The 19,376-nt window shown below is 38.0% G+C and overlaps 1 pseudogene; it reads right to left on the reverse strand.

Annotated features, from left to right (window-relative positions):
* Positions 1-3,990: 3,990 nt before the first annotated feature.
* Positions 3,991-12,554, reverse strand: LOC139324422 (vomeronasal type-2 receptor 26-like; annotated as a pseudogene).
* Positions 12,555-19,376: the final 6,822 nt, after the last annotated feature.

A 19,376-nucleotide genomic window follows, 5' to 3' on the forward strand; every position in this document is an offset into this window, starting at 1 on the left:
TTGTTTGGAAGAATAACAGCAGTAAAAATGAATGTTTTGCCTAAGTTTTTGTTTCTTTTTCAAATGATACCAATACTTAAAAAAGATGAAAATTTGAAGATATGGCAGAAGGGTATTAATAATTTTGTCTGGGCAGGGAAGAGACCGAAAATAAAACAAAAAATAATGCAAGATATACGTGAAAGAGGAGGTCTCAAAATGCCCAATTTAAGACTATATTATGAGGCAGCTGCCCTATCAGCAATGAGTGATTGGATGAACTCAACAGAAGAAAGAATATTGAATATTGAGGGATATGATTTGGTTTACGGGTGGCATGCTTATTTACTGTATGATAAGAAAGTGGATAAGACTTTTAAAAGTCACATATTAAGGAATGCTTTATTGCGTGTCTGGAAAAAGTATAAGTATAAATGAAACGAGAAGTTACCAATGTGGGCAATACCCACACATGCGATAGAGAATATAAGTATAGAGCAAAAACAAGATGTGATTACATACAAAGAGCTTCTTAACAAGGAAAGAGGTATACTACAACTAAAATCTCTGAATCAACTAAGAGAAGAAAGGATAATTCAAACATGGTTTCAATATGTACAGTTGCAAGCTAGATGGAGAGAAGATCAGAAAATTGGTTTTCTGCAAAATGAGGAGAACTTGGTAAAACAGATTAGAGATCAAAGTCAAATGCATATAAAAAGGTTGTATAATGCATTGGTAGAAATAGATTCAGAAACAGAGTTAGTTAAGGACTGTATGATAAAGTGGGCACAAAATATTGAAGAACCAATAATGATGGAAACGTGGGAAAAAATATGGGTTAGAAATGTGAAGTTTACGCAAGCCCAAAATTTAAGAGAGAATTTTTATAAAATGTTTTATAGATGGCACCTAGATCCTAAAAAGCTAGCCTGTATGTATCCAGGTGTGCAACCCAAGTGTTGGAGATGTGAATGTGATGATGCCACGTATTATCATATAAGGTGGACATGTAAAAAAATTAAGGCATTTTGGATAAAAATATGGTGGATTATTCAAAATATTCTCAAAAAGAAGATAAAATTTACTCCACAGTTCTTCTTGTTAGGTATAATTACAGATTATACTGTTATAGAGATTAAGTTGATTTTAAATTTAATAACAGCAGCCAGACTTTTGGTGGTGCAGTATTGGAAGAAGGAAGACTTGCCTACTATTGAAGAATGGAAACTAAAAGTAGTGAACTTAGCAGAGATGGCCAAAATTTCAGCGTATTTGAAGGACCATTCAAATGAAAGATATACATCGGAATGGAGAAGATGGATTGACTATATTCAAAACAAATACCAGACTAAAAAGCTTCAAATAGCTTATGAATGAAATCAACTTTTTCTTTTTGAATTATGTTTTGTTACTTGAAAAGGGGAGTTAGAGAGCAAGAGGGAATTAAGAGCCTACAGAAAGTTAGCATATTTTAGTTTATGTTTGTTAAATGTTATACCTTGTATTTGCTCTGGGAAGTCCGGGGTGGGGGGAGGGGGGTTGGAGGGAGAGGGGGGATGGGGGATGGGTGGTGGGTGGAGGAGGGAAGGGGGGAGGGACGGGGAAAATTGTTGTAATATTTGATAAAACTTTTTAATAATAATAAAAAAAGAAAATTAGCTTTTTTTTATTTTTTTTTATTTTTTAATTTGATTTATATGCTGCCCTTCTCCAGAGACTCAGGGTGGTTTACAATGCGTTAAGCAATAGCCTTCATACTTTTGTATATTTATACAAAATACAAAGTCAGCTTATTGACCCAACAAACTGGGTCCTCAACTTACCTACCTTAGAAAGGATGGAAGGCTGAGTCAACCTTGAGCCTGGTGAGATTCGAACTTACAGTAATTGCAGACAGCTGGTGTTAATCACAATGCTATCAGTCTGCTGAGCCACCAGGCCCTTATTCATGGCCATCACTTCTGTCACCACTAATCCCCACTAATGGGGATGTAGCCAGATATCCACTTCGTCCCCTTTCGCTCTTGCTGTTCCTTTTTGTTCTAATCAATATTTTACAGTTCAGGTTATCTATTTAAAAGTAGAAGTCTTATTTCCAAGACAGCAATTTCTTTCTCACCCAAATGTTGTGCCTTGTTTCCCCTTTCTTTCCCTTCACTCGTGACTGCTCCGGTTTTGTGACAGCTCTCAATGGCTGTCTTCCTAGCTGTAGAGTCGAAGGCTCTTCACTGGCGTTACAGGGAATTTGCGGATTCCCTGTCCACACCAGCCTGTGCCCCCTTTCTTCACTGATCCTACAGGTCATCTATGGTCCCGTATGTACCCCCAAAACAGCTGAGATATCAACACTCACACCAGAACCCCAAAGTTTGCATCATTCCACCAAGTTGCAAGCCATGCCCCCCTGGATAGGGGACTTTGAGGCAGGGGTACCTTTTGGCTTTTGTAGTAGGTGCAGAACACTGCTGGATTATATTTAAGTGATTTTTCACTAGGAGTCCAAAATCCCATCAGTCACTATTATTGAACCAGGTACCACCAGGTACCAAATTTAGTTTCGCATACTTTAAAGCCAGGCTGAATTTATTACAGCAGCATAAAACCTTTCTCTTCTAAAGAACAAGATGTATTCATGTTGATTTCCCAAGTAACTAGGAAATTGAATGTTCTCCTTGAGGAACTACAGAGGACTCTAATATACAATGGACTATAGAAGCCTACTGTTTATTATTTTATTTTATTTTATTTTATTTTATTTTATTTTATTTTATTTTATTTTATTTTATTTTATTTCATTTCATTTCATTATTTTATTTTATTTTATTTTATTTTATTTTATTTTATTTTATTATTTTATTTTATTTTATTTTATTTTATTTTATTTTATTTTATTATTTTATTTTATTTTATTTTATTTTATTTTATTTTATTTTATTTTATTTTATTTTATTTTATTTTATCTCGAATTTATATACCACACCTTCTCCCGAGGGACTCAGGGCGGTGTACAACCAGATAAAAACATACAATATAAATATTAAAAACAGTTAAAAGGATATATATTAATTTGGCCCCAATTTAAGATAACAAACCAATTAAAAATTAAAAAATATTAAAAAATATGTTGACATGCAATACTCATATTTTCTTGATGAATACAGTAAATAGGAGTGTCATGGTTCCGATGGATGCCCTAATTAAATCATGAGCCTTGAGCCAAACTTCAAAAGAAATTCAGTTATTTATTAGGAGCTTCATGTCAGCATGTTCCAGGTGAAACCAACTCTGATCCCACATAATCTATGCCCCAATCATGACCCTGTTTCCTTTCTCCCCCCCCTCCCACAGGGTATGTCATCAATCACATTCACCAATGGAACAATTTCATGGGCTGTAGAGACCACTTCCCTCCAGCCACTGTGGGTAACCCTGGGAGACAGCCTTGAGAGAGATATGTCTGGAATGTTTGGCTGCTGTGCTGCTTTGTCAGTTTCCATCCCCCTTGCCTATTGCAACTCGAGAGCAGGCCAGGGATTATATATTCTTTTAATTTATCTGGATTACCTGGAGAGGGCTAGGCGTTGTTGGCCAGACTACAGACACTAAAGGACATGGTTTATCTTCCTCTGGAGAGTAATAGTATAGAGATAGCAAAACTAAATCTATCAGACATGTCTGCAATATGATAAGTGACTAAAAGAATAGAATAGGGAGATTAAAATTAATGTTTGGAATTAATTTCTGTCTTTTAGTCAAAAAACATCCTTGAACAAGGATGTTCTCCTTTCAATAAATAAGAAATTAGTTCTTTTTTTTAAAAAAAAGTACAAACACTTGCATTAGTATTTTATAATATAACATGCTTTCATTTAAGACTAGGGATATTTCTAAAGTGCGAACACTTCCATAAGATTGACATATTTTCATAAACTTTATTTTCAAAGGTAAACATCTTGCTTATCACATGGAATTGTCAGCGATGCTCAGTAAAGAACTAATAATAAGATATTATTTCTTCCTCTTCACTAGTTGTTCTCTTTTATTTAGTTCAGGCCGTAAAATAATAATGTAACATTTGGGTAAAAAAATGCAAGCCAGTAACCCTGCATTGGAGCCAAAGATGGAGAAGATTTCCACAGCGACTATGTGTTTGCCCTTGGTACTCAGATAGGCTGGGAAAAAAGACAACCACACACTGCAGAAGATCAGCTGAAGGTGATGAACTTGGCTTCATTAAATGTGTCAGGCAAGTTCCTAGCTAGGTATGCAACCAAGAAGCTGACTAGGGCAAGAATGTTCATGAAGCCTAAAACACAGTAAAACATATAGGTCGACCCTTCATTACATTCCAGTATAATTTCTTTATGCAGGGAATACATGTCAAAATGTGGAAATGGGGCAGAGGTTGCCAGCCAAATGGCACAAAGAGAAGCTTGAAGAAAGGAGCAAGAAAAGACAATTGAAGTAGCCAGTCTGTTTCCTACCCATTTCCTTATTCCAGATCCTGGTTTGGTGGCCATGAAAGCAAGAACTACAATGATAGTCTTGGCCAGCACACAAGAAATTGCTACTGAAAATATGAAGCTAAAAGCAACTTGTCGAAGGAGACATGTCAGTACGGCAGGCCGACCAATGAAAAGGAAAGCAGAAAGGAAGGAGAAAAGAAGAGAGGTGAGGAGAATGTAGGAGAGGCTTGTCACTGCGTTATTTTATTTACCAGCTGAGCTTCTCATTTCTGGACTATCAGACTTTCCGTACCTTGCCAAGAATTGTTATCAGAAGCTACTACGCATGTCCATCCACCCACATTCCTTCACACTTTTTCCTTTGTTCTCTTTCCAGCAAGGTACGGCTGAGATAGCCGGCAAGAATTACTTTCAAAAATGTAACAATTAACTTTTCTTAGTTAGTGAGGTGTTTTATTTTCTTTATAACAAATAAATGAGTTTTATTAGAAACTTTCCTTCGCGTTTCTTTTTCAGAATATTGCAACAAGGAATAAGCCTCGATTCATCTCCTCTAATTAAACCAGGGTAATTAGTCCCAGAGCCAAACATGGGATTAATAAATGCCCTGACAACTGGTAGCAGAGGATGGTTGATTTATGGCTTTTTTCCTTGTTTTGTTATTTCTGATAAGAGCGCATAGGCAATTAGTTTTTAGCTACTGAGGTACGCTAATTATATTGTTAAGACGCCGAAACAGAAGAAAAAAGGCAAAGTGAAACCAAGACTACTCTTCGTAAATGATTTGATTGATCTTTTCAACGAAGAGGTGGCAGACAGGAGATTTTCAGATTTCCAGCCCCTTACTACAGCCACATGCCTGGAACAAGAAGAAGCCGTGGGAACAGAAATGGAGGGAGATAACACAGAAGCTGTTTTTGAAGGAGAAGCACTACGACTGAGGTCAGTAACTCCCCCTTCTAATTATGCCAGCTCTCAACCTGTCTTCCCAGAACCTTCTGAATTTGTAACGCTCGATGCAAGGCTAAAGCAAATTGCTGAGCAAAATTACTCCCACGCAGAGAGAGAAACAATTCATTATTCTCCTCGAAGCTCGAAGCTCACCCTGGATGAGCTGGCTATGAAAGCCTTTCGTGACCGTATAAAATTCTATGAACAGGAGCTATCCCAGGCAAAAATGGCTATATCTATGCTTGAGCAAGATAAGGGAGATAACTTAAGATTTTCAAAAAGTGCCATATTGCCTTCTTCTCCAGAGCCAAAGACACTCCCCCTGGTGGATTCTGTGTCAGGCCAATTAAGGCAAAGAGCACTGCATACGTCACATGAAAGTCTCCCTGATCAAGTTACATATAAACCTGCCACGCAATCATTTCTTGTAACTGGGCTGCCCAAAGCTAAAGGTGCAGCACCATCTGCTGGCAAAAGTAATTTACTACAGGAAGCTGAAATGCCACAAGTGTTTCCACAAGCCCAAACTCAAACACCCCCTGGTGGTGTTGGTGTCCTTTTAGAAGAAACACAGGCACGCTTTATGCAGCAAAGGCAAATGACTGCATCTCCAGCAGGTCATGCCAATATTGCAGATCAAGCACAAATGGCAACTGGAATACAGCAGATTCCAGTGCATCAGCCACAGCAGCTACAAATGCCTGCATATGTGCCCCAGCCACAAGTGCAAATAGGGCCACTCCTGGCCCACCTCCAATGGCACAACCAAGACCATTTTTAGGTCCACAACAGGCACAGCAAATACCACAGGCATTCCTGCCAGCACAGCCAGCATATCAAGTGCAGGCTCCTTACCAGGCATTTTCTGTCTCTCCACTAACTGGTGAGTCAAAACTAAAAATGTCAGGACACAATTACAAAGCCTGGGTCAGTGAGATTACACTATTGCTTCTTAGAGAAGGCACTCATTTTATGGTTTTTAATCCTCCTGCTCAACCTTGGACTTATGCAATACGAGATCTAGAGATAAGAGCTCGCACAACATTATTGATGTCCATGGATACTGAACTGCAGGTCACTTTTCCACCAAATACAACAGCCCGACAAATTGGGCTGAATTGGAAAATTGCTACAGGCCTATCTCAATTGAATCTTCATGTTTACTCATGTCTGAACTCCACGGTTCGAGATTGAAACCTGGTGAACAAATTGGAGGACATTTGACCAAACTGAAAAGTCTGAGAACAGAATTGAGAGAAAGAGGCCATAACATTGAAGATATTCAAATGATCAGCATCATTATTAACTCTTTGAATTATGAATGGAAAGATGCTGTTACAAAAACTAACCAAGTCCCTATTGTTCAACGCACAGTGGACAATGTCTGTAGACTTTTAATTGAAGAAGAGGCATTCATGTTGGCCACGCCACACCTGAGAGGACCACCCGCATCAAAAGCTCCAGCTAGGCGCCCCTTCCGAGGAAGGACCTACGCTCCAAGGATGCCAAGATGCAACACCTGCAACCGTATGGGACATGCCACCCGGGATTGTCCCCAACGAGTTCCAGCTCCCATCACGTACCAGCCCAGAGGAACAGATTCCAGAGGCAGAGGCAGAGGCGGAAGACAAGGTCATCATGGTCCCCGGCGTGATCCACAAACTCCACTCACCACATTGGCTTTAACCAATGATCCACAACCTCAACCAGAGTACGACAGACGACTCCTGTGGACTTTGGACAGTGGTGCAGCATTGCATGTCACCTACAGAAAGGAACTTTTCACAGAAATGCACGAGCCTGAACCAGAACTACGTGAACTTTATTCTTTTTCCAATCATCCTTGTCAGGTCAAAGGAAAAGGAACCAGGGTAATTAGTCCCAGAGCCAAACATGGGATTAATAAATGCCCTGAGAAGGCTCTGGTTGTTGGCTTTGACAATAGGTGTATCATTGTGCTTAATGAAGATAGCAAGCACAAATACTGTCATGAAAGCAAAGGAGAATGCAAACACGAAAGACATAATTCCTAAAGATTCTTGGTAAGATAAGAAGGAGATCTCTTTGTCAATGCATACATTTTGATGGAAATTTGAATATTGATCTCCTGGACATAGGACACAGTCATCTGCATCTGAAAAAGAAGATATGACATTGTATATATGTCATGCCTCCATCATATAATTTGAGTGTTTTTATTCCTGTTGTTCTTTAACATGTCTTGAGCTCCATCTAGTATCCAAAAACAAATCTTTCATTGTTTGGAAATTGGTTTGATGTTGTTTGACCCTACAGAGAACCCTTACATCCTGAAAAGCCATATTCCATTTTGTAACGTTCTGAGGCAACAGAAACATCTAGAAGAATCCGACTTAATCTGTGACACACATTTTTCTGAAGACAAAATCTATATCCCATATATAGCATCGCTATTTGACCTCATCCTGTTTTGAAATAAAGCCTCAAGATCTTCATACATGGTCTGGTTGGACGGGGTTTAGCTGCATGTTGAACTACAGACAGGATAACGTGTAGTGAGGAGAGAATGGTATAACTAAAAGCAAAATTATGGTCTGAGATTTTGTGTATTTGAATGGATTAAAAAAAAAGGATCACATACATCTTCTGCACCCCCAACTCTGATCGCTGGTAAGGAGAATTAGAACTTCAGCTCCATTGTATTCTTTCAAACTTTCAAACGAAATAGGAGGCAAGGCAAAGAATCTTGGATAATAGAGGCAGAAATCAACCAATCAACCCATTACTTCTTATTCGATCAATACATTCTATTGAAGCATATCTTACCCTGTTGTGCTGAAATCTTCCCTTCTGCACATGGAAGGCAGTCATAGCAACAGAACAGCATCCCTTCTTTCATGGTTTTTCTATGGCCTGAAAGACAATGATCATTGCACACAGAAAGGGGCTGAACCTGAAAGGAGAACAGAGAAAAGGGGAATAGCAATAACACTTGGACTTATATACCACTTCACAGTGCTTTACAGACCTCTCTAAGCAGTTTTTGGAGTCAGCGTATTGCCCCCAATAATCTGGCTCCTCATTTTACTCAGAAGGATGGAACACTGAGTCAGCCTTGAGACAGAGGGAATCAAACTATGGCAGTCAGCAGAAGTAGCCTGAAGTACTGCATTCTAACCATTACACCACCATGGGTCAGAATGTTAAATTAAATTAACATTTAATTTAAATGTTGAGAGAGATATGTAGAAGAGATTAATTAATTAATTAATTAATTAATTAATTAATTAATTCTTGTTATATACATAAGACATGCAAGAAAACAGCAATCTATCTACACAAAGCCAACAAAATCCTCATAAAGAACCACTGATAAATCCACAGATTGGAACTGGTACAGAAGATGTTGTGCAGTTCTGTACTTTGCTTATTTTGAATAAATTTTGCATGTATCTTTTTTTTTACGTACACCGAGAGCGTATGCACCAAGACAAATTCCTTGTGTGCCCAATCACACTTGGCCAATAAAGAATTCTATTCTATTCTATTCTATTCTATTCTATTCTATTCTATTCTATTCTATTCTATTCTATTCTATTCTATTCTATTCTATTCTATTCTATTCTATTCTGCCTAATGAGAATCTTTTTTAGAAATGAGAATTCTAGCTCTTTGCAGTCACTGTTTGGGAAGAGCATAAGTCATATACCTCCAAACTCCAAAATGAGTGTGTTGACTTGGGTTTATCCAAGTACAGTAGTGGCCAAAATTGTGGAAACCTTTTGGAAAAAGTGTATTTTTAAGGAAGTAACACCACTTTTTCTTTTTTTTCTTTGGAGTTTCAAGATTCCACTGCTGGAATGGCCTGTGAAAATCTATGGACTTGTTAGTCAGAAGCGACCCAGCAATAAAACCCAGTTAATAGAAGCAATCATTCAACCTTGGTTTCACATTATAACAACTGCAGAACTAAAAGACTTGGTTCACTCCATGGGAAGACGTTGTAAGGCCGTAATTCATGCTAAAGGTTACCCAACTAAGTATTAACTGACATGGTGATAATTTTTGTATATTTCATTTTTTCTATGGCGATAATTTTGGTATCATTTTTTCGATGGGTTTCACTTTTCTTCTTTATACTGGAACTGCTATTCTAATAGCAAATCCTTCATAAGGGATATTGCATTACATTCATGAGTAAATTATCTTTCCATTGATATATAATTTTATGGTACTACTCAAAAACAAAAAAAGTGGCGTGATTAGCTAGTTTTAGAAAATACAAGGTTTTGGGAAATTTTGGCCACTACTGTACTGTTGATGAGGATGATAGCTTTTTCTCATACTGGATGAAAGTGATCACGGTTCCCTTGTCCTTTGTTTTCTTTATTCTATTCTTTCCAAAATTCATTTGACTAAATTTATCCAGTCTGAATGGATTTCTGTACTGAAGCATTCATGAGTTGGGGACATATAAGTACTATGTAAAGCATAGAATAATGACAAAACCTGATAATGTATACTTGTATAATAATGTAAAATCGGGAGGTATGGGAATGCCATTAGAATAAATGCACTGATTTCTTTAGCAACTTATTTTAGGGTATCAACCTGAAAATATATTTATTTATATTATGCATATATGACCAAAGCAGCAGCGGTATTGCATTATTGTACAAATCTGCAGGAAAGATGGTAATTATAGAAAACATTCAATTTGTAGCAAACAAAAGAAAGACTTGGTTTACTTTTTGACATAGTTTACTTTGCAAACAGGTTCATCCAGACTAACTGATTAAAACTGGTGGGCCAAACAATGGCCTTCTCCTGAATGGTGAATTTCATTTCTTCAGACGTATGTACATCTAAACTTCCAACTTTGACTCTAAGGAGGGACTGGTTTGGCAAGGTGATCCAGTTGATTATGTCAAATCCTGACACCAATTGGCCATTTTCATCAAAGAAAACATGGTCCCCAGCATTATTGTTAAATGAGGCAGTCCTCAGAAAATGATGCAACTCAATGAGAAAAAGAGAGACATGTTTTATAAAAATGATTAGACAAAGAGCTACAAGGACTTTTGATAAAAAAAGAGACCCCCCCCCAATCCACTCCTGATTAATTATTGCTTTCTATCAGAGTTTTCCTTTAAAACTAGGAGAAATAGGAAATCTATTGTCTTGAACATGATGCAGAGTATCCAGGAGTACATCAGTAAGATGGCACCCAAAGATGAGCTGCTGAGAGAATGCCTGAAGGAGCATGAGACATGACAGGAAAATCAATCAGAGCAAGTGCCATGGCAATAGAAGACCCTCCAAGGGATGTGCTCTCAACAGATATCTGTGGTGTCAAACATTGGGAAATCCTAATTGGGAACCATAGAAGCAGGGATCTACCACACCCTTGAAGAGCACTCGGAGGCTCCAACTGGTCCAGAATGCGGCCGCGCGGGTGGTTATGGGCGCAACTCGTTGTGCCCATGTGACACCCCTCCTGCGTGAGCTGCACTGGCTCCCAGTGGTCTTCCGGGTGCGATTCAAGGTGCTGGTTACCACCTTTAAAGCGCTCCATGGCATAGGACCCGGGTACCTTAGAGACCGACTTCTGCCACCAATAGCCTCCCACCGGCCAGTTCGCTCCCACAGAGAGGGTCTCCTCAGGGTGCCATCGGCCAAGTTATGTCAGCTGGTGACACCCAGGGGGAGGGCCTTCTCTGTGGGAGCCCCAGCCCTGTGGAATGAACTGCCCCCGGAAATACGTAAGATCCCTGACCTCCGGGTATTTCGTTGTTCACTGAAGACCCTGTTGTTCCGCCAGGCCGGGCTATCGACATGATAATTTTAAATTGGGGTATTTTAAATTTCTGGGGTTTTAAATGGAGCCAAATTTATTTAATAATTTTAAATTTCAAATTTAAATTGATGTTTGTCTTGTGTTTTTAAATAGGCTGTACACCACCCTGAGTCCTTCGGGAGAAGGGCGGTATAGAAATAAAATTATTATTATTATTATTATTATTATTATTATTATTATTATTATTATTATTATTATTATTATTATTATTATTAAACAGGATCCAAGGTACAGACTATGCAGACAGGCCTTTGACAAGGTCCAACACATAGTAGTAGGAGTGTAAGATATAGGCAGGAACAGCATGCACTGAATGGCAAAACCAAGTAACTGGCAGTGTGTACAGGAACATCTGCATAGAATAAGGGCTAGTTTAGATGGAAGATCCCACAGAAAGTCATGGAGAATGAGAAAGTTAAGATTTTATGGGACTTCCAGATTGAGACAGATGGGTTGGTAGTAGCCAATGAAATAGATATCAAGATACTAGACAAGAACCAGAAGACAGTGGTGGTGATAGACGTAGCGATGCCAAGTGACATCAGAAAGAAGGACTATGAGAAGCTGGAGAAGTACAAGGATGTGACAAAAGAACTGTGGAATATGTGGAAACAAAAGGCCAAAATGAATCTTAAACTGAGAAAATGGCTCCAAAAAATCCCATGAATTACATCAGAGTTCTCTATCCCAAAGACCACAGTGCCAGAAACAGCTGAGATGCTGCACAACGCCACAAACTCTAGGTCTCTAGTAAGGAGATGACAGGACACACACAACCAATAAGGATGAGAATAGAATGTAAATTATACATGCATACATTTATATGTACATGTACATATATACAAACATACATACATACATACATACATACATACATACATACATACTGAAAATGATACCTGCCATGATCCTTGATGGAGAAGATTCAGTTGACTTTTATCTGGCAAAACTGTATGTTTCCTTTTGAATGAATATAGAGCATGCAAGGCATGTACCACAGCATAGACTGCATTGTAGACGGTGTAACTGTGGCTATTCATGTTCATGTCAAAAATCGAAGAAGGGAGAGTTTCTATATTCTCATCTCCAGTGCATATATCATCAAAACTCTTTTCTCCACTGGAGTTGGGGAACGCACATTGAAACGCATCTTCCCAAAAACCCTTGAGAAAGCCATCTTCTGGATTGGTGGCCACTTTTCTTTCCCTAACAAAATCCTGAAATCCTACCAATTCACTTAAGTGAACCATAATGGATATAGCACCATGAATGAAGTGTAGAGGCCAGTTCTTTTGAATAGAAGTGGAAGCGAAAACCATCTGGGCTGTCATGATCCGGATTTTATCCTTTTTTGATTTAATATGATAAGAAAACAACAATCTCATAATCATAAATTCACCTTGGACAATTACAGCAGATGCCATGGTTGCCATGACAATGTTATATGCTTCAGTTCTGTCCTCCAACATTTCAGCTACCTGACTATTGTATGTCTTCTTGGGGAATCTTTCAATGAAGTCAAAGCAAATGCCGCTCTGGGCAAACATTGAAACCACAGTCGCTATAAACCTATCTCCATCATCAAGGTTCAGAAAAATCATCCCCACCCATGTCCACCCAAAATGTAGTAATAATTGGAGAATTCCCTTGTATTGAAGCATATTGTTAGGGACATCTCCATGATTATTTGTAGGTGCAGAACCATAGATGAGCTGATGAAAGAAAAGTAATTGAAAGGTGTTGCTGCAATAAACATACAAAATTTAATGATAGAATTGCTGAATTGTGTAAAGATAGGGTTTTTTTTAAAAAAAATGATCAGATGTTAGATTTAGTACAATACATAGCAAATTCCATGGCAAATTGTTCTCTTGATAGCACATCCCCAAATAAGCTTTTTGCCAGACCTGGAAGCCATTTTTTACATTTGGGCCTTCAGGCCTGCCACATTTTCTACTGTGGGATTATGGGAGGGGGGAATTGTATGGAGCATGGGTGTTATATAGTCAAAATAACATTCTTTTCTCAGAGACACAAGGCCACCTTGCCCTGCAGCTGCCATAAGGTGACTGGGAGGCACCTCCAATTTTGTATGGTGCCTGATTGGATCATGTGATGGACATGTGGATGCTGGGCAGGGAGTTGAACTTTCTTTTGGGTGGGGAAAACCTGGAAACTCTCAGATTCAGTTTTCCCAGATGTGCCAATATGACATCTCTAATAAAATGGAACTTTGAGGAAACTCAAGCCTCGGAGTCTTCTTTTACTGGGTGTGTTACTTGGAACCCTGACATTTTTGTTTTTGTCCCTGAGCAATGATTATTAAAATTTACCGAGAAGATAGATTAATTATGGTCATGGTTCTTGTCTTGACTGACTCACATATCTCATACTCAGTATTTGACTCTGCCCAAGCCAGGAATTCAATTATATTGCAAGTAAATCAAGGATGACTTTCCCAAGCAACCACATTTCTCCTTTTTCATTGCTGCAGTATTTTAACAATTTCAGATTCGGAAGAAAATTATTCTTAGCAGAGGCATCTTAAAGCACACTCTGTAACATCGTATGTTCCAGGAAGGAAGGAAGGAGGGGAGCGAGGGAGCGAGGGAGGGAGGAGGGAGGGAGGGAGAAAGGACATATAAGATTATGTGTATGTGTATGTGTATGTGTATGTGTATGTGTATGTGTATGTGTATGTATGTATGTATGTATGTATACCTCACCTGTTGTACCTTGTAGTTGCACAGGATATTTGCCATTTCCAGAGAGATTTTTGTGTTGGGTCCTCCAATGACAGCTACTTCATTGTTCTGGCCATCACACTTGTAATTGGGGATGAATTTGTCCTTTGTTGAAAGAAGCTCCAGGGCACCACGATAGGTCCAGCTTCCAATGAAGTTGCTGTTGTAAATGTGGAAGCCCAAGGTGATGTTGGGTAGGAGGTGAAGGTTTTCATCGATTTCCTTCAAAGCAAATTCCAAGGCCAGAATATGCTGATAGTTTTGTGTCAAGTACCTGCAAGATGATGATATTAACTCATTATTCTCTATATCTGGCATTTTAAATCTGGAAAAAAAAAGCTATTAAGACTTTTTTTTTTCTTTAATCTGACATCAAGTGAAAGGACAGGCCTATTTTTACTTGTCATCTCAAAATGAAGACTTGGAAGTAGGAAAATTGTCTAGAACTTACATATCAGCTATGAAGCATATAGTTCATGCCACTTAGATGTGATTTCACTTGGAAAGTAATGCTTTTTTCTCAGAATCATCAGAGAAAATAGACTATGATTTTTGAAAGCTTGGACAATAATAAATTAGTTCAGCTATAACTTGTCAGAAGAATCTCTGTGAGGATTAATCGATGACAAAAGAATATCAGAATGTTAAGGTCAAATCAAAGCATAAGACTAGGAACCTTGGCAAATAAAAAGTAATTAAGTCAAGTCAAATCAAGTCAAGTAGTTTTTAGGTGAAATTTTTCAGCATTATTTTTCAAGGAATACAGTTATATTACATTATTAATCAATGTGGCCCAGGAAATGCATTGACTAATGCTCAACAACCAAGCAATCTACAGAGTCAGATTAGTCACAACAAGGAAAGTTCATTGAAGAAATGCAACACCTCTGAAAATCTTACAACGGCAATCCAGGGTGTTCATGTGAGGGTGAGATTTCAAACGAGAGTGGTTCAGAAATCATATAGATTTGGAAGGTTATGGCACCCAGGTTCAGCTGTCCTGCCTTTAAATATCTGGGAATGGGAAGAGGTTCGCTGACCAGACATTGACCAAGAGCAAAGCTGTACATTATCTCAAACTGCAACAGTACCAACACTGGAATCATAATGCAAACCATATACTGCCTTTCTGCTTTAACAGCTCTCCAAGATATAGGAATGATTCTTTGTGTCATTTAGCCTTGGTCGTCTTGCCACTAGCAACTAGAATTCCACAAGGAAATCAGAGAATAGTTTGATAATGATAGTAGAGTAACAGGCTAGGATGTGGCAGGATAGGATGATAGGATATGGCAGTTAATTTCCTACTTAGACCTGTATTTAACATGTCCTCAGAACGATTATAGATTAACAGGAGGCACATGTCATCCACTGAGACAAATAAGACATGCAAAGTGAAGACAAATACTAATTCATAAGAAAAAAGTTTTATGATAGATTTCAACTAAAGGCTTGAAAGTGGATAGAAATGTCAAAATCAGGTCACTCTCAAAACTTTTTTCAGTTACACCCCCATATTTTTTCTTTATAACTGCCATTACTTTTCTCTACTCTACTACTACCATCACAATTCTCCTTGTATCTAATGCCACTGCTTTGAATCTAATTTTTTTATCACAATTCCTTTCAAAGCCTTTTTGTTAATTAAAGATATAAACAATACCATTTACAGATTAACACAGTTGGAAGGGACCTTGTAGGTCATCTAGTCCAACCTCCACACCCAAGCAGGAGACCCTACATCATTTCTGACAAATGGCAGTTCAATCTCTTCTTGAAAGCCTCCAGTGATGAAACTCCCACAACCTCCGAAGGCAAGCTGTTCCATGGGTTGATTGTTCTCACTGTCAGAAAAGTTCTCCTTATTTCCAGCTTGAATCTCTCCTTGATCAGTTTCCATCCATTATTCCTTGTCTGTCCTTCAGGAGCCTTGGAAAATAGCTTGACCACTTCATCTCTGTGGCAGTCCCTCAAATATTGGAACACTGCTATTATGTCTCCCCTAGTCCTTCTCTTCACTAGACAAGCCATGCCCAGTTCCTGTAACCATTCTTCATATGTTTTAGTCTCCAGGCCCCTAATCATCCTGGTTGCTCTTCTCTGCACTTTTTCTAGACTCTCAACATCTTTTTTATAGTGTGGTGACCAAAACTGGATGCAGTATTCTACATGTGGTCATACTAAGGCTTTATAGAGTGATATTAATACCCCACTTGATCTTGATTGTATCCCTCTGTTAATGCAACTTAGGACTGCATTGACTTTTTTGGCTGCCGCCGAACACTGCTAGCTTATATTTAACTGGTTATCCACTAAGACTCCAAGATCCCTCTCACAGTTACTGCTATTAAGCCTGGTTTCACCCAGTCTATATGTGTACTTTTGGTTTTTCTTGCCTAAGTGTAAGACTTTACTTTTCTCTACATTGAAAAGTAAACTCTTACACTTAGGCAAGAAAAAAATTGTCAGTTAGATGGATTACTTTGCATCATTCAATGCAAGCAATGGTGCACAGAATGACAGGATTCTGCACTTTCCCCTCCAAAATGTTTTGTGGGGTTTTTTTTTTTTGGTAAAAGATTTTTATTTTTTCAAACATAAATATAATTCTCCCCCCCCAAGAACGAAGTCTTGGTCCGGTCGCAAATAGGTAAACTAATTTTACAAATAAAGACAGATATTTTTAACATAAATTCCAACATCTTAATTTAAGTCTTTCTATTATCTCATCATACATCTTAATTTCCTACTAAAACAAAGCTCATTTTTATATTCAATTATAAATTCAATTATAAATCAAAATTCAATACCACTCTATCTAAATTGTTCTCCATTGCTCCTTTTAACATCAACATTAAACACGAAAACAGTCTAATCTGTTAATCTATATATTTATCTTACAATTTTATCACCACAAATGTTAATTTCCAAATGTATACAACTCAATTTTTATTTCAATTTATTAATCAAAATTTCTTTCTATTTTTCTCAGTTTCTAGACCCAATTCATCCAATCTTTTAATCTTAAACTTTTACACAGACATCTCAAAGTTTTTCATTTCATTTTAATTACGCCCAATATTTTCTTTTTCACCCCTTATTAATAATTATTCTTCAATGTATTCTCCTCTATACCTCCAATTGTTATTTTGCTGATTTCCAGCATAGTTTATTTTAGCTAATTTCAGGATTCTCCTTCATCACTCCACCTATTGTTTGGCTGATTTCCAGCATAACATATTTTGGCTGAGTTTTCAGCATATTCTCCTCCATAACTCCAACTATTATTTGGCTGATTTCCAGCATTTTCTCTTATTTTGGCTGATTTCCAGCATGCTTTATTTTGGCTGATTTGCAGCATTCTCCTCCATAGCTCCACCTATTATTTGGCTGATTTCCAGCATTACATTATTTTGGCTGAGTTTTCAGCATGTTCTCCTCCATAACTCCAACTACTATTCTGCTAGATTATTTTAAAAATTTCTCTTTCAATATGTTTGTCTATTAATCCACTATTTCCAGCTATACTCTTCCAGAAATAGATGTATCCCCATCTATTTCTTAATATTAATCATTTCCAACATGTGTTAAATTCAATCTCAGTTATTATTTCCATCTGTGTACCTTATTATATCATCTATAATCATTAACAATTAATCATAATTATCATTCACCACCTTGTTATCAAATTAAAACTAAACATGTTACATCAAATTATGCTTTTATGAAAATATCACTTTTAGTCACCTTAACTCCAAAATGTTTAAATATGTTCTCCATTTCTTCTAAAAGCAAGATTGGATATGTCCACAAGTCAAAATGCTTTCTATTCACAATCCTTTCCAGGATAGGTGGAATAAGGATGCTGCTATTTCTACATAACACAACACATAATCTTCTTATCGGCCCAGATATCTACTATATTTTTTGGAGTACAAGGTGCTCCGGAGTATAAGACACACCTTAGTGTTTGGAGAGGAAAATAATAAGAAAAAAAACCTGTCTCTGCCTACCAGCATCCATCGTATTCATCTGGCTGGCATGTAGTGTGTGAAAGAGTTGGGGGTTGTTTGAAAACTGAAACAATATTTGCTGTGTGAGCAACAAGCAAGGAGACAGCAAGGAGCAGGGCGTGGCTTAGGTCAACTGTTCTAAAGCTGCATGCTGTGCTGATCTCTGAAATTAAAACTGAAACTCCTCTCCTCTGCTTGTGTTTTGCATGTGTTGGAAAACCCGCTTTTGGTATTGTATATTTATTTTACATTATATATAAAGAGAAGTTATTGAGTCCTGCTGAATCAGTTACTTGTGTGTGCTTTCTGGATGTGATTGCTGCTGCAAACTCTGAAAGTCCTTGCAGCAAATAGCGAACACCCAGGTCAGCTTCAGCACATTATTTTTTTTTAATTTGATTTATATGCCACCCTTCTCCGAAGACTCAGGGCGGCTTACAATGTGCTCAGAAATAGCCTTCATCCTTTTGTATATTTATACAAAGTCAGCTTATTGCCCCCACAACTGGGTCCTCAATTTACCTACCTTAGAAAGGATGGAAGGCTGAGTCAGCCTTGAGCCTTGGCGAGATTTGAACCCTGCAGTAATTGCAGGCAGCTGGTCTTAATAACCAGCTTAATAACAGGGTGCCTTAAACCCCTGTACTACCAAGGCTCTTCAGCGCAGGGTTACTGGCTTGCATTTTTTTACCCAAATGTTACATTATTATTTTACGGCCTGAACTAAATAAAAGAGAACAACTAGTGAAGAGGAAGAAATAACATTATTGCAACCTGATTCAGCACAAGCAGCTGATTGGTGGGTGGATCAACCTCCCGGAATACCACCAATCAGTTGTTCCAGGTTGCAGGGATTGCCACAGATCGTCACCTCCTCCATGCCTCACATTTTTGGCTACATTCAGAGTATAAGATGCACTCAAATTTTCAGCCTCTTTTGGGGGGGGTGCGTTTTATACTCTGAAAAATACAGTATTTCTTTCTTCTATGTCATAGTATTTGGCACTTCATCCCCACATCTACCCTTGCTTTGAGGCAGTCATTTTCTCTCAGCCCCAAACACTTCATAGGTTAGTATTTCCTTTAACTAAATAGGGGGAAGGAATTAGAATAATAATAATAAGAGAGTTGTTGTGGGGAAAATAGGAATAGGAAAAAGTATTAGGTAAGTTCACCACCATACATTATCTATACAAATAATAATCATTCTATCCCTTTGTTAATGCAGGCTAAGATCATGTTGGGTTTTGTGGTAGGTTCAGAACACGGCTGGCTTATATTTAAGTGATTTTTCATTAGGAGTCCAAAATCCCATCAGTCACTATTATTGAGCCAGGTACCACCAGGTACTGAATTTAGTTTCACATACTTTAAAGCCAGGCTG

The sequence above is a fragment of the Pituophis catenifer genome, unplaced genomic scaffold, assembly GCF_029215685.1.
Source record: "Pituophis catenifer annectens isolate HBS135680 unplaced genomic scaffold, rPitCat1.0.hap2 SCAF_15, whole genome shotgun sequence".
In the NCBI taxonomy this organism is placed as follows: Eukaryota; Metazoa; Chordata; class Lepidosauria; order Squamata; family Colubridae; genus Pituophis; species Pituophis catenifer.